Genomic DNA, 12,079 nt, shown 5'->3' with positions numbered 1-12,079 from the left:
TTACTCAAACAGACATAAGTAGTTCGTGCATTAGGGACTATTTTCAGATGCGGATTAATTCACATGTGGTGTTCAGTGAGTATTTATAGCAGAGGCACAGCATATATGAGATTAGCACCAGCATCCTTGTTTATTGTACCGTAAGAACATGTCAGGCTTGCTGGAGTGTTTTTGTTTGTGTCTAACATGGAGCTCTGTGTTACAAGAATAAGATATATCATGCTGAAACTACTGTTAGTTAGTCAAGTCACTGTTTGTTTTCGACTTTGTTTTTGGAACTGCTGACAATAAAAGAAATATAGAAAATCACCAAACTCAAAGAATAAGGGACCTTAGTATATTACACAACCACTAGATGGAGCTGCTTGATAAGAGTCCTGCACTGCTGCACTGCACCTCTGTGTTTGTCAGTGGAAGTAGCATTAATCAAATGGATGAGTTAACACTGGGAGCTGAATACGCACTGCCATGCATACACTGTATAAAATAACTTACAGAAGGGCCCTTTAGTGTTCGCTCTCCTGCACAGAACTGATCGCAGAGCATCCAGGCCTTTCACCTGCACAAATGCAAATCTCTACAGCAGCGACATCTGGGAAGACATCAATTTCAAAGTTGGATTATGACGAATAGATTATTTTACAGACCCATTCCTCTTTGCACAAAATGTTGTTGTTGTTCAACCAACCCATATATTCACCCTCAGCCTGGACCAGAATGCACATAAATAGACTACGGGGGCAGCTGCTAGGCTTTAGTCTTAAACTCCACCATTTCTCTCGGCTGGCCACACTTCCAGGGGACTATATGGCTGTTGACAAGCACACTGCAATAAATCACCATGCTGAGGATTAATAGGAAAGAGCAAAGCGCCCCAGCTCACTGTAGCTGATATGTATTTATTCTAGGTGGCGTAGCAATTCATCTCACTGTGTGTATGCTTGTGTGTGCGTTTGCATGTGTGTATGAGGGCCTGAGGCGAATTTAACATGTCTGTGCATACATTACCTCCCATGATGCCAGCACTATAGAGTGATTGCCCAGGGGGATCGAGTCAATGTTTATCACAGAAAGCGTTTCAACTGATCAAAGATTACCGCTGAGACAGAGCATGTTGTTCCTGTTTCCGCTAGGGCAGATAAGTTGTCACCCAGCGCCACAGATGCTATTGTTTTCTGCAATGTAAACCTGTGAGGAGCAAATTGTTTGGGTGTCACAGGTGCAGTGGTGTGCTAAAGAGAATTTATCCAGGGTACTCCTCTTTAAAGCCACAGTGAAGCATTTTTCACGTCTCATCTGTCGAGTCTGACCGTGAGTATTTAAATACAGGATGACTGATGTGATTTCAAGTATCTGATGTCTCACTCACCTGTGGTAAACAACAAACAGAGTCACATCAGGTCAACAGGACCACAGAACGTAATGGGACAGTGCATAAAATCTCCTATTGCAGTACATCTGATTCTAATTGTATATCACTGTATTGATATATACTTTGATATGGTAAATAGTGTAGATGCTCCCATGGGGATACCTTTGTGGTTAACTTGGTGGCTAGGTGGTCTATGGGTGTAGGCGCTGATCATGAACTGTGATGTCCCTGCTTTTAATCCTCCTGATGATCTTTGTTGCATATTGTTTACCATCCCTTTCCCCCGCGTTTCCTCTCCTGTCATCTCTCTACGAAATATCCTTCTATAAAGGCAGAAAATTCCCCAGAATACTAAAAACAAAAATTGTTTGAACTTGTACTTTTTCAGCAGTTCTCAGCATCCAGTATTACAATGTAATGGTAATGCTCAGTGATTATTTCCAGCAGTGGCACATACAGTTCTCTACAACCCAAGGTAGTTAAGAGGAAGCTGCCTGAATATAAATAGTATAGAAAAATTATTCATGGTTTGCAAAATTTATTTCGTTTTATGCTATCGTATGTCTGTCATTCCTACACACACACAGTACATTAAAGTTATAATCTATAATGTTTTCTTAGTAATATGCTTCCATTTTGATTCGTTTTCCCTCCATACTGGTTACAACACAACAATAAATTAACTTATAACTACTTACATGAGAAAAAATACTGTTTTAAGTGTTCAGCAGCAGAGCAGGTTTTTTTGGACTAAATATAAACTGCCCTCATAGCTTAAAGTACATTTATCTTATCTTCTTCCTTATGATCTTTTTTTACTGTGATCAAGTGCTCTGCAACATGTTGCACCTCATGATTTCTGATTCCTTTTTGGTTGTGGTTGTCCTGGAATAGAATCCACCCATCCATTTAACCATCCTGGTGCTTGTTCTGTTATTTCCTTTCAGACTATGTTGCACTGTATACTGTATTATACTGAGAGAAATTGGCTCCTGGTCTTCCCTTTTCTCCCTTTTTAATCAAGCCTGTCACAAGTGTCACTAATGTTTGAATTTCACCGTTCAGCCTATTATTATGTCAAATAAAGGACGGAGCAGTGTTTCTGTTCAGTGGCTAGAAAACAAGTGGAGTCGTCTGAATTCACATATAATGGTTGTACTTCCCTTCTAATTTGTAATTTCTTTGACTGTTACGACAAGACCTGGGTAGTTGTAACATGAGCAGTGATGGTTAGCATATTTTACCACACAAGAAATCTACAGAAATCATAGTGTGTCACCAGAAAGTCCAAACAAAATTTAGGAAAAGTGCTGTAAAAAGCAGAAGTGAGCGATTGGCTTTGGAGATTTCTGCAAAATCAAAAACATAAATCTTGTAGGTTACTACTTGCTATGCATGCAGGCAGCATGGCTCACAGTGGCGTTATATTCTGTACTTGATCATTATAACAGGGTTTTGGTGTCTGTAAACCACCAAGTACAGAGTGAAATGAGGGGAAACTGGTGCCAATTTGAGGTCAGACCAGCTCCTGACTTCTTGTATATCATCCTCTCCCTTAAGCATACTCTGTCTCTCCATATATTTTTCTTTATATCTAGATTCCATAAAAGCAGCTTTAGAATAAATATATTATAGTGTTGTTATTTATGTTGATTCAGTGTAATTGCTGATGGTGTTTTTCGGCTCAAGCAGTGTTTTATGATTTTTCTCCACATGCTGCATGTAAAGCCATATAATAGATTACACTGCACACGGAGAACCTGTGATAGCATTAGCTTTATTGACAGTGAATTGAGGCTTTCATGCACAGGCTGTCTCAGTGATTCATTGTGTGAAGCAGGGAGAAGAGCAGCGTCCAGTCCTGCTTACATGAAACCCCTGGAGGTGAATTTCCTGATTAAAGCCCCTCACCCCCCATTCAAATCTGTGCTGTTGTGTGAGCCAGCGTGCGTGTGTGTGTGTGTTTGTGTGTGAGGGTGCATGCTTTTGTGTAGTGTTACTTATGTGAATTAATGTGGCTTTTTGTGCAGTTGGGGTGTACATGTTAGAGTGATTGCATATGTGCATTTACATTGTGTGTATGTATATGTATGTGTTGTGGGTGCGTACTTGCTTGTATGCAATGTACACATATGTATTTCATGCATTTATGAAGCCACATTGATGCACATTTTGAGAAAATCTTATCTCACTCTTTGTTACATGTTTTGTTACTGTTCATCTCTTTTTTTTAAATTTCTTTCCTCTTTTTTTTTATTTCTTTCCAGTCACAGTGCTACAAAGTACTTTTACGTATTTGTTCATATTTTGCATTTATCCTATGCTTGTGTTTTTATATGCATAAATCTGTGCAAAATGTATATATATCTGCATAGCATGTGAATGTGCTTGATGTGTATTTGTGTATGCCTTGTGTGTGTGTGTCAGTTTTATGAATGTGTATCTCTGTGTGTTTGTGTGTTGTAGGGGTTATGTCTGAGATGGCGGGGCGCCATGTGGAAGCCATTGAGACCTGGAGCGGCAGTGAACATGGAAGGTGAGGCCAGATGGTAGTGGTTATCCCTTGGCTGCTCTGGGTAACCTGACCTGCAGGGGAGGACCCCTCTGCCTCCCAGGGACCAGCCGCCACATGTGTTGCGTGAGAGTAAGTCACCCAAAACTCAGGAACCGCCTCTTGGCTTCCTGACTGCCTGTTCTCATAGCTGGGGCTGTTTTTTTAACTGAGGATCTAAAACAACAAACTAGAAATGGGATCAGACAGGAGGAGTTCAGGGACAGGACCATGAGGTCTTATAAAGATCTTATTAAGAGTCCGGTTCATGTGTTTATCCAGCACAAAGTATATCTACATTAGCACTTCACAGTGTCAATGAGTGGTCAGCATCAAAAAACATCATCGTCATGCTTTCTTACTGCAGACATTTCTTACTTTTTCATTATATAGTGGAGGCCAGTGGTGAAATCTAACTATGTACATTTAGTCAAGTGCAGTACTTTAGTACAATTTTGAGGTACTTGTACCTTACTAGAGTGCTTCCATTTTATGTCACTTTACACTTCTACTGTGCTACATTTCAGAGGGAAATACACACACACACACACACACACACACACACACACATATATATATATATACATATATATATATATATGTACATATTTTCCCCCACAATGATTACTTTTATTAGTTTTGATACTTTAAGTATATTTTGCTGTTTAGATTTTAGAAATAATTTGATGATTTTATCAAATCTGACACTTTGTAACTAAACTACCCTGCAGTATTAACCCCAACTCAACCAACTAGATGCTACCTCCACATTAATGCAATGGACTGTCTGCATGATAATTTGATTTCAATTCAATTTGATTTAATTTCATTTATTTACCTGCATTTAAGAACCTCAGCTTTAAAATGGATATAATTTGTATCTATACAGACATTGACATACACATATACAGACAAACCACACACACTCACATAAACACAAATTTTACCTGGAATGGAGCATTTTTACAGTTTTGCTTTGATACTTTTACTTTAAGGTCCCCTCAAAATATGTTTTAAGACATGTACAAAAAATCTGCCGGGAATAATGACCTGAGTCAAATATGGTTTTCTCACAAAAAAGTTGAGCATTAAGGTGAGCACAGAGGAACTTTCCATTTCCATTTTCCTTCTCGTGTAAAACTCTGCACATATAGTCACATAAAGTAACAGCTAGTGAAACACAATATTAACTTTAAAATAGTTAAAGCAAGCAGAAACACTTGTAATTCTTGGCATTATATGTTAAAATTTTATGTGTTTAAGTTTATGTGTTCATAAATGTACTGCAGTTGTCCTTTTAATCATCCATCTCTTTCTGTTAAGGCTTAAAGAATTTAGAATAAGCCATTCAAACAGCCATAACAAGATACTGTACATAATGAAGACATATGTTACAGTCTCTTGTAAAATCAGTGTTTTGAGTTGTAGCCAGCTTGGCCTCTAGATGGCACTAAGTCATAAGTGAACCTGGGAGACATGGCAGCATAATTAAAATTTGAGTGATAAGTTTTTGATTTAATTAAATGCCCCTCAAGCCAGTAATTCACAGTGCAGGGTCGACGTGTATAGAGAATTTATTTTTTCAAATTGGCAACATCAGGTCCAGTGTCTGTTAAGATCAAGGCAGCTCGAGATGGTACTCAACATCTGCTCAGTGAGAGGTGAGCCACTGCTTGAAAAATCCATGTCAATGAATAAATGATGGGCTGATGAAGACCTGCTCCAGATATTCTTTCAATGCACACAATAATGAAGTCTCTGAAATTACTCATCATAAATGAAAAACTGCATGAAAAATGCAAAAAGTGAGAAGTTTGACAAAGCCTTTGACTGGAAAAACACAAAAAATGATCACACACACACACACACACACACACACAGGCAGGAAAAACAGAGGCGTCAATGTCTTTGGAGTGTTTTGATTTGTGATTACACTGAAGTTTGGTGGGAACATGTTTTCCTGGCCTGTCAGGAACGTCACTCTCACAGTAACGACAAGCTGACAGCAATGGCTTGCTTTGCACATAGTTTCTGTCAAACTTTGGTTATATATTTCACTGTTTTCTCCCTGTGCACATAGTGTATGGAGCAGAATATTCTTTAAATTACACTGGCAGATTCTGACATAATTGTTCGTCCATTCAGAGCAACATGGCGTGATACACCAAGACTGATTATAGTAGAGCAAAATTGTTGTTTTCTGGGAAGATTTTTCCCATTTGAAGAAACTGGGATCACAAGAAGCAAAATCTGCTGCTTTGAACAGAATGAAGCATGATGCAAGCTGCAAGCTGTGGCTAGGTTTTGGTGTGTCTTTTGGTTTTACTGTTTATACATGCAATGTAAATGTCATATAGCACTGGAAGTGGCACTATCTTTACACCACCTGCTGTTTTTGTCCTTTTGTTCAACACATCATCATGCTACTACAACATGATGCAAACGTAATGCAAATGTTTAAATTAAATATAGATATCCAGTGTAAAAATATATTCTTAAAAACACATGCCCGTGTGGACAGAGCTGTAATGCACGGCGCTGGCCTGGCCACTGGGGGCTATTTGAGGTTCAGTGTCTTGCTCCAGGACACTTTGACAAGTGGACAGGAGTCACCAGTTCTTAAACCACCAACCCTGCAATTAAAGAGCAACTCTCCCTCCCTCTGTGAGCCACAGCTGCCCCACAATATACCAACTATATCATCTAAAAATGTTTTTGTTTTTGTTGAACATGTTTTTTTATAGAATGGATATAGAGTTAAAATGAGAAGTTGATTCATCAGTTGAAGGACTGACAGAAAATGTATCCACAACAGTAGATTTTGATTTGATCAAGCAAAAATGGTAAATATTCAATTGGATCCTGTTTCTGAAATATAAGGATTTGTTACTTTCTCTGTTGTCTAGTATATTGTTGTAAACTTTTGACTGTTGGTTGGTCAAAACAAGCAAATTGAAAATGTTTCTTTGCAACCCGGAACCTTGAAATGGGAGTGTTACACTATATTCTCACATTTTATGGCCTAAGCCAGTGGTTCCAAACCTTTTGTCTGTCCTATTAGATCAGCTTAAGTTCCCTTTCATTATACCAGCTGTCAAATTCCAAATGTCTTATTTTGAATTATTTCTAAATGTTACATAATGCTGTTGATTATATAAAAATGGACTTTATTACAATAACTTTTTTTTCCATTCAAGACATGGTGAAGTGCCTGTGTTCAGGCTTTTTGTCTTTTTTTATTCTTAAAATTTGCATTCTTACATCCATACTACGATTATACGGAGTGGATAAAGCAGCCATTTATCCATTAATTTTAGATATCTGTTTCAACTTCTGTCTATTGTGTCTATTGTCACAATAGACACGCCTCCTTTTGGAGGGAGGCGTGTCTATTGTGACAAAAAATATACTAAAGATGAGCCTCACACCAGTTTTTAATCCATGTTGTTATCTATTTATTTTCCTTGTAAACACAAATATGGGTGTATACTTTTACAACTAAAAAATAGTGAATTTTTAATTTCAAATCAGATGTCTTACTCTTCAGTCTTTCCACATACTCGCAGGCAGCTGCTGAGGTACCACCAGGAGTACCTCAGTACCTGTGATTGTAAATCACTTGCTGTAACAATTCATCATTTTATTGAACAATATTTATTGAAAAACAGTAATGGACTGAAAATGAAAAAAATGCTAGTTGAAGCCCTGAATGAATATCTCATTTGGACACTTGTATTTCTGTCCTTTCCCCACCGTCATCCTGACCTGATGGGAGAGGTGGTGATGGAGGCGGAGCAGGCCTGGAGTCTGGGCCCCAGAGCCTCAGGGTATAGCCAATACTGACTCCACTTTACTGTGTTTTTCTCCTCATCTCTTATTACAAAGTGAGCCTTTCTTTGTCCCACATGTTAGTGACTCAACACAACTGTCTGCCAGGACCCTGTGGCTCTGATCTCTTCGCCCTATGTTGTTTTGTAATAATGGTGATCTACTAATGCAAGTTTCTTGTAGTACTGCTCTTATTTGAGTGTCTTTGGATAACTGCCCAAATCATAAAACAATGTAAATGCCTCTGGCCAAACTGTACTAAGTGATCACAACCAGCAAGTTAAAAGGTATGAAGTGAGACTGCCATTAAAGGTAATAGCCTCGTTATTAGGCCGGTAGCTGGGGTGGAAGGCCGGCATCACATGTCACCCACCTAATCACATCTGTCACTTCTGGGACCAGAAATATCTCACAGGTTTTTGTTCCTGGTTGTTTCTTACCCAATTACAAAGCAGGTCGAGCATTTGTTTTCAAATTAGGGATCAACACCGGTCTGTGATGACAGGAGAAGGAAAGGTACAACTAAAGCAGGTGATCAGGTGGTTTCCATGTGATAATGCCATGTTTAATGACATCCTCAATGTATGCTGAAGAAGGAAATGTCTTTTGATGTCTACAACATCTCCCCTGAGATGCATGCCCCCCCCCACACGCACACAACCTCACCCCATTATAACACACGAACACATATACTCTGAGTAAACTGAAATTAAGTACAATGTTACCACACAGTGAAACATTACCCACGTATACATTTGAGTTTTCTGTTTATCAGACTTTTTACAGTTTAACAAATTATTTATGCAATGTGAATTATTTTTTAGGCCTGGGGGCTCTCAGCATGTTTTCTAACTTATGTTCAGTATTATAAAAAAATATTCATACCAACTGGAAAATAAGCATTTCACCCCCCCTTAGTAATTCTCATCTGAAAACAGCGCAGAATTCTCATTATATGCAAAATTATGCATTTATTAGATGCATAGGTAGGTATGAAAAGTTAATATCAGGTAGATATTTACATACTGTATGTAAGAGTTAGACAGACAGACAGACAGATTAAACTACCTGACAGTGTGTTAAGTTAAAACTACTAGGTTCATTCTGACCAACTGCAACATTTAAATGGTACTTTCAAATTAAAGCATTGTCTAAAATAAAACAATAATACACTATGCATAATAACACAACATTAAGAAGAAGACTTCTGCACAATGAGTACTTTAGCTTCTGATACTGAATGTAGCTGCTAATGCCTCTGTAGCTTTAATTGAATAAGATTTTGAAGGCAGAGCTTTTAATAATAATTTTTTACATTATGGTATTTTTACCTTTACTCTGCTGCTACTTCTGTTATCAGTGCTACTTACAGTCTGCCATTAACAAGTACTTCTACCATAAGACTACCACATGTAGTGTTATCATTACTACTATTACAAATTGAACTTAGGAAAGCACTGCCTTGTTGATTTGAGGTCAAAAGACAACTAGATTTCTGGGTGAAAACTGGGAAATGTGCGGCTGAAAAGTTCTTTAGATATTTAGGTTACTCATAACTATTATTTCACTACCATATAAATTATGTTTTAAAGCGAAACAGGTTTTAAATGCACATTGGAAATACAGTCATTGAAATTCAACAGTTATATGGTACCTACATATTCAAATAGCCTACCCAGTTTTCAAAATAGCTAAAAAAAACATTAATGGCTGGACCACAACAGTGGGGCCAGCCCTACAATCTGGAATTTCCCTGACTGACTGACTGACTGATCATATTTCCACCCCGGTCAATCGAATGCCACATCAACAAGTTAGAGTTTCTGGGACAAATAGGTTCTATTAGGTGGGTGTTTACAGCCTGCAGTGTTGCTAACGTAGCACATTGTTGCTAAATTTAGAGACTTCTTTCAAACAAGACTGGGGTATAAACTGGACTGGACTGTGTATGTATGCCATCCGGGGTTAGGGGCCAGGAACACACAGGATGCGTCGTGTGTGCTTGGCGGCTGCATAACGTTTCTTTTCATTTTGCCACCTGTGTAGAGAGCTAATACTACCTAATACTACCACTAGAGCCGTAGTAGCCGTAGTAGTAATAGTCAATCACCATTACCATTTCTACTGCTGCTATTACTCTCATTACTGTTTCTGCTGTCAGTGCTGCTAATATGATTTCTAGAAGTACCACTTGAATTACTCTTTCTGCCACTTCTACATTTACCTCACTTATCATCAGTATTGCTGATTATAATAATAGTGTTTCCATCTTTATTGTATAGTACTTAGAAAAGTATTTTTCCCCCTCAGCTAAAACATCCGACAGCCAGTAGGTCCGTCAAAGTAGATGTGGGCAGATACCGCAGGCAGCAGCCAGTCAAATTCAGGTCAGTGCTGGTGGGGGTGGGAGAGTGTGTGTGTGTGTGTGTAGTGTGTGGGTGGAGGGGATGTACTATACACTGGACAAACGATGTGACCAAATTGAGAGTTTCCATACAAGCAACAGGATCTGACCAAGATAAGCCTCTTGGGAGTTGTGCGGTCCTCTCTCTAAGGACGGATTATGCATACACACTCACACACACGCACACACACACACTTCTCTCTCAGTCTGTCTCTACACACATCTGTCCACATGCCCTTCTGTCAGTTTCTCTGTCTGTGTTTCTGTCTCTGTTTTCCTCTGTTGACTTCCCAGGATGGCGCCTCATGCAGAGAAACGGGTCCAAAAGATCCAAGTTTGGGGATTTTCTGGTTCTTTTAAGCCTTAGGTCTTTGTGGAAATATAGTCTCCTCAGTGCCCCCCACTCCCACACACACCCTCTTACACATCTGTTTCTCATTTACATCCTGGGTCTAAGTTCAGTAAAAGATGGGGGGAGAGTGGGGGTGTTGGGTGGGTATTGGAAGGTGATGGTGGGGGACAAAACATCTTAAGTCTTACATGTGTAGTTTTCTCCTTTTTCACTATAAATAAAGACTTTGTTTCTAAAATGTGAGATCCAACATTTTAACAGCACGTACGTGTTTACTCACAGTTAAAGTAAATGATTAAAAGCATCATATTTACAACTAATAGTTCATTTAAAGGTGTCAGCTAATGCGAGACCTTTGTTCATGAAATAATTACACATCCACAGTCTTGACATTTTATTTAGTTTATCTAGTCTTAACTAGTTGTTAAGTAAATCCAAGTTATCTCCACTTTAGTTCAGATTTTTTTATTATTCCAATCAAATATATTATTAAAAAAAGAATTTGAGGACTAATTACCCAAATTATTATTTTTTTTTAATTTAAATTTTTTACAAACAAGACTCAGAGTCAAGAGCAATGTTAGCATCTATGAGCTAAATGTTACGTCAACATAGCAATATATTTACAATGACAATGCTGACCTGCCGATGTTTAAGAGGTGTTATGTCTACCGTGTTCACCATCTGTGAAGTGCTAGCATGCTAGCATTTGCTAATTAGCACAAAACATAAAGGACAGCTGAGGCTCATCTGAACGTCATTAATTCTGCAGGCTTTTGCTCACAAAGTAATGGATGGAGTAAAATGATATTGATGTATTTCACTGAATAAGTGAAACATTTGATGTGCTGGTGGTGCTATATAAAATGTTTAAAAATTCATCAAAGCCATTCTGATAAATCCTCAGAGAACCAAGAATGTCTGTAACGAATTACGTGGCAGTATATTCACTTGTTGTCATGATATTTTACTCAAGACCCAAAACGTTAACCTCATGGTGGTGCAACATGAAAACTGCAAAATTTAATGGCAGTCCATCCAATAAGCCCACTCAATGAGATGCGACTGACTGACAGATTGACATTGCCATCCCATAATTAAAAGGTTATGGATATGTATAAACAATATACATTGACTTTAGGATACAAATGCATTTTGATTAGTTTATAATGTGACCAGTAATCCAGCATATTAGCGTTGGAAATACTTTTATCTGCACTGATGTTTGAAATGTCCTCATTTGACAATTGCCAGTATTAAAACTGAAGATATCTGAGATTCTATTCTGACAATTCCAGATATCTGACCTATCTGACTACAACAGATCGGTGGTGTATGACCTGAAACTGATGCAAGCCACTGCAATAGACTCTAGCCCTGCACAGCAAGCCAGTTGTTGATTTTAGTACATCCATGGTGGTGACTGTTAAGAAAATACTGGAAATGCCATTAACAGATCTCATCATCATTGAGTGTTATGTTGAGTGAGTGCTGCATCTCACAGATAATTATTCAGGATATCTTGTGAGAGTCGCACATTTATTATCTCCAGATACAGACGAGGAACTTAAT

This window comes from Trachinotus anak, unplaced genomic scaffold (genome assembly GCF_046630095.1).
Source record: "Trachinotus anak isolate AG129_WGS33_773 ecotype Australia unplaced genomic scaffold, CSIRO_AGI_Tana_v1 ptg000021l, whole genome shotgun sequence".
Taxonomy (NCBI): domain Eukaryota; kingdom Metazoa; phylum Chordata; class Actinopteri; order Carangiformes; family Carangidae; genus Trachinotus; species Trachinotus anak.
The sequence above is the reverse complement of the archived record's forward strand: the minus strand, read 5'-3'. Positions refer to the sequence as shown.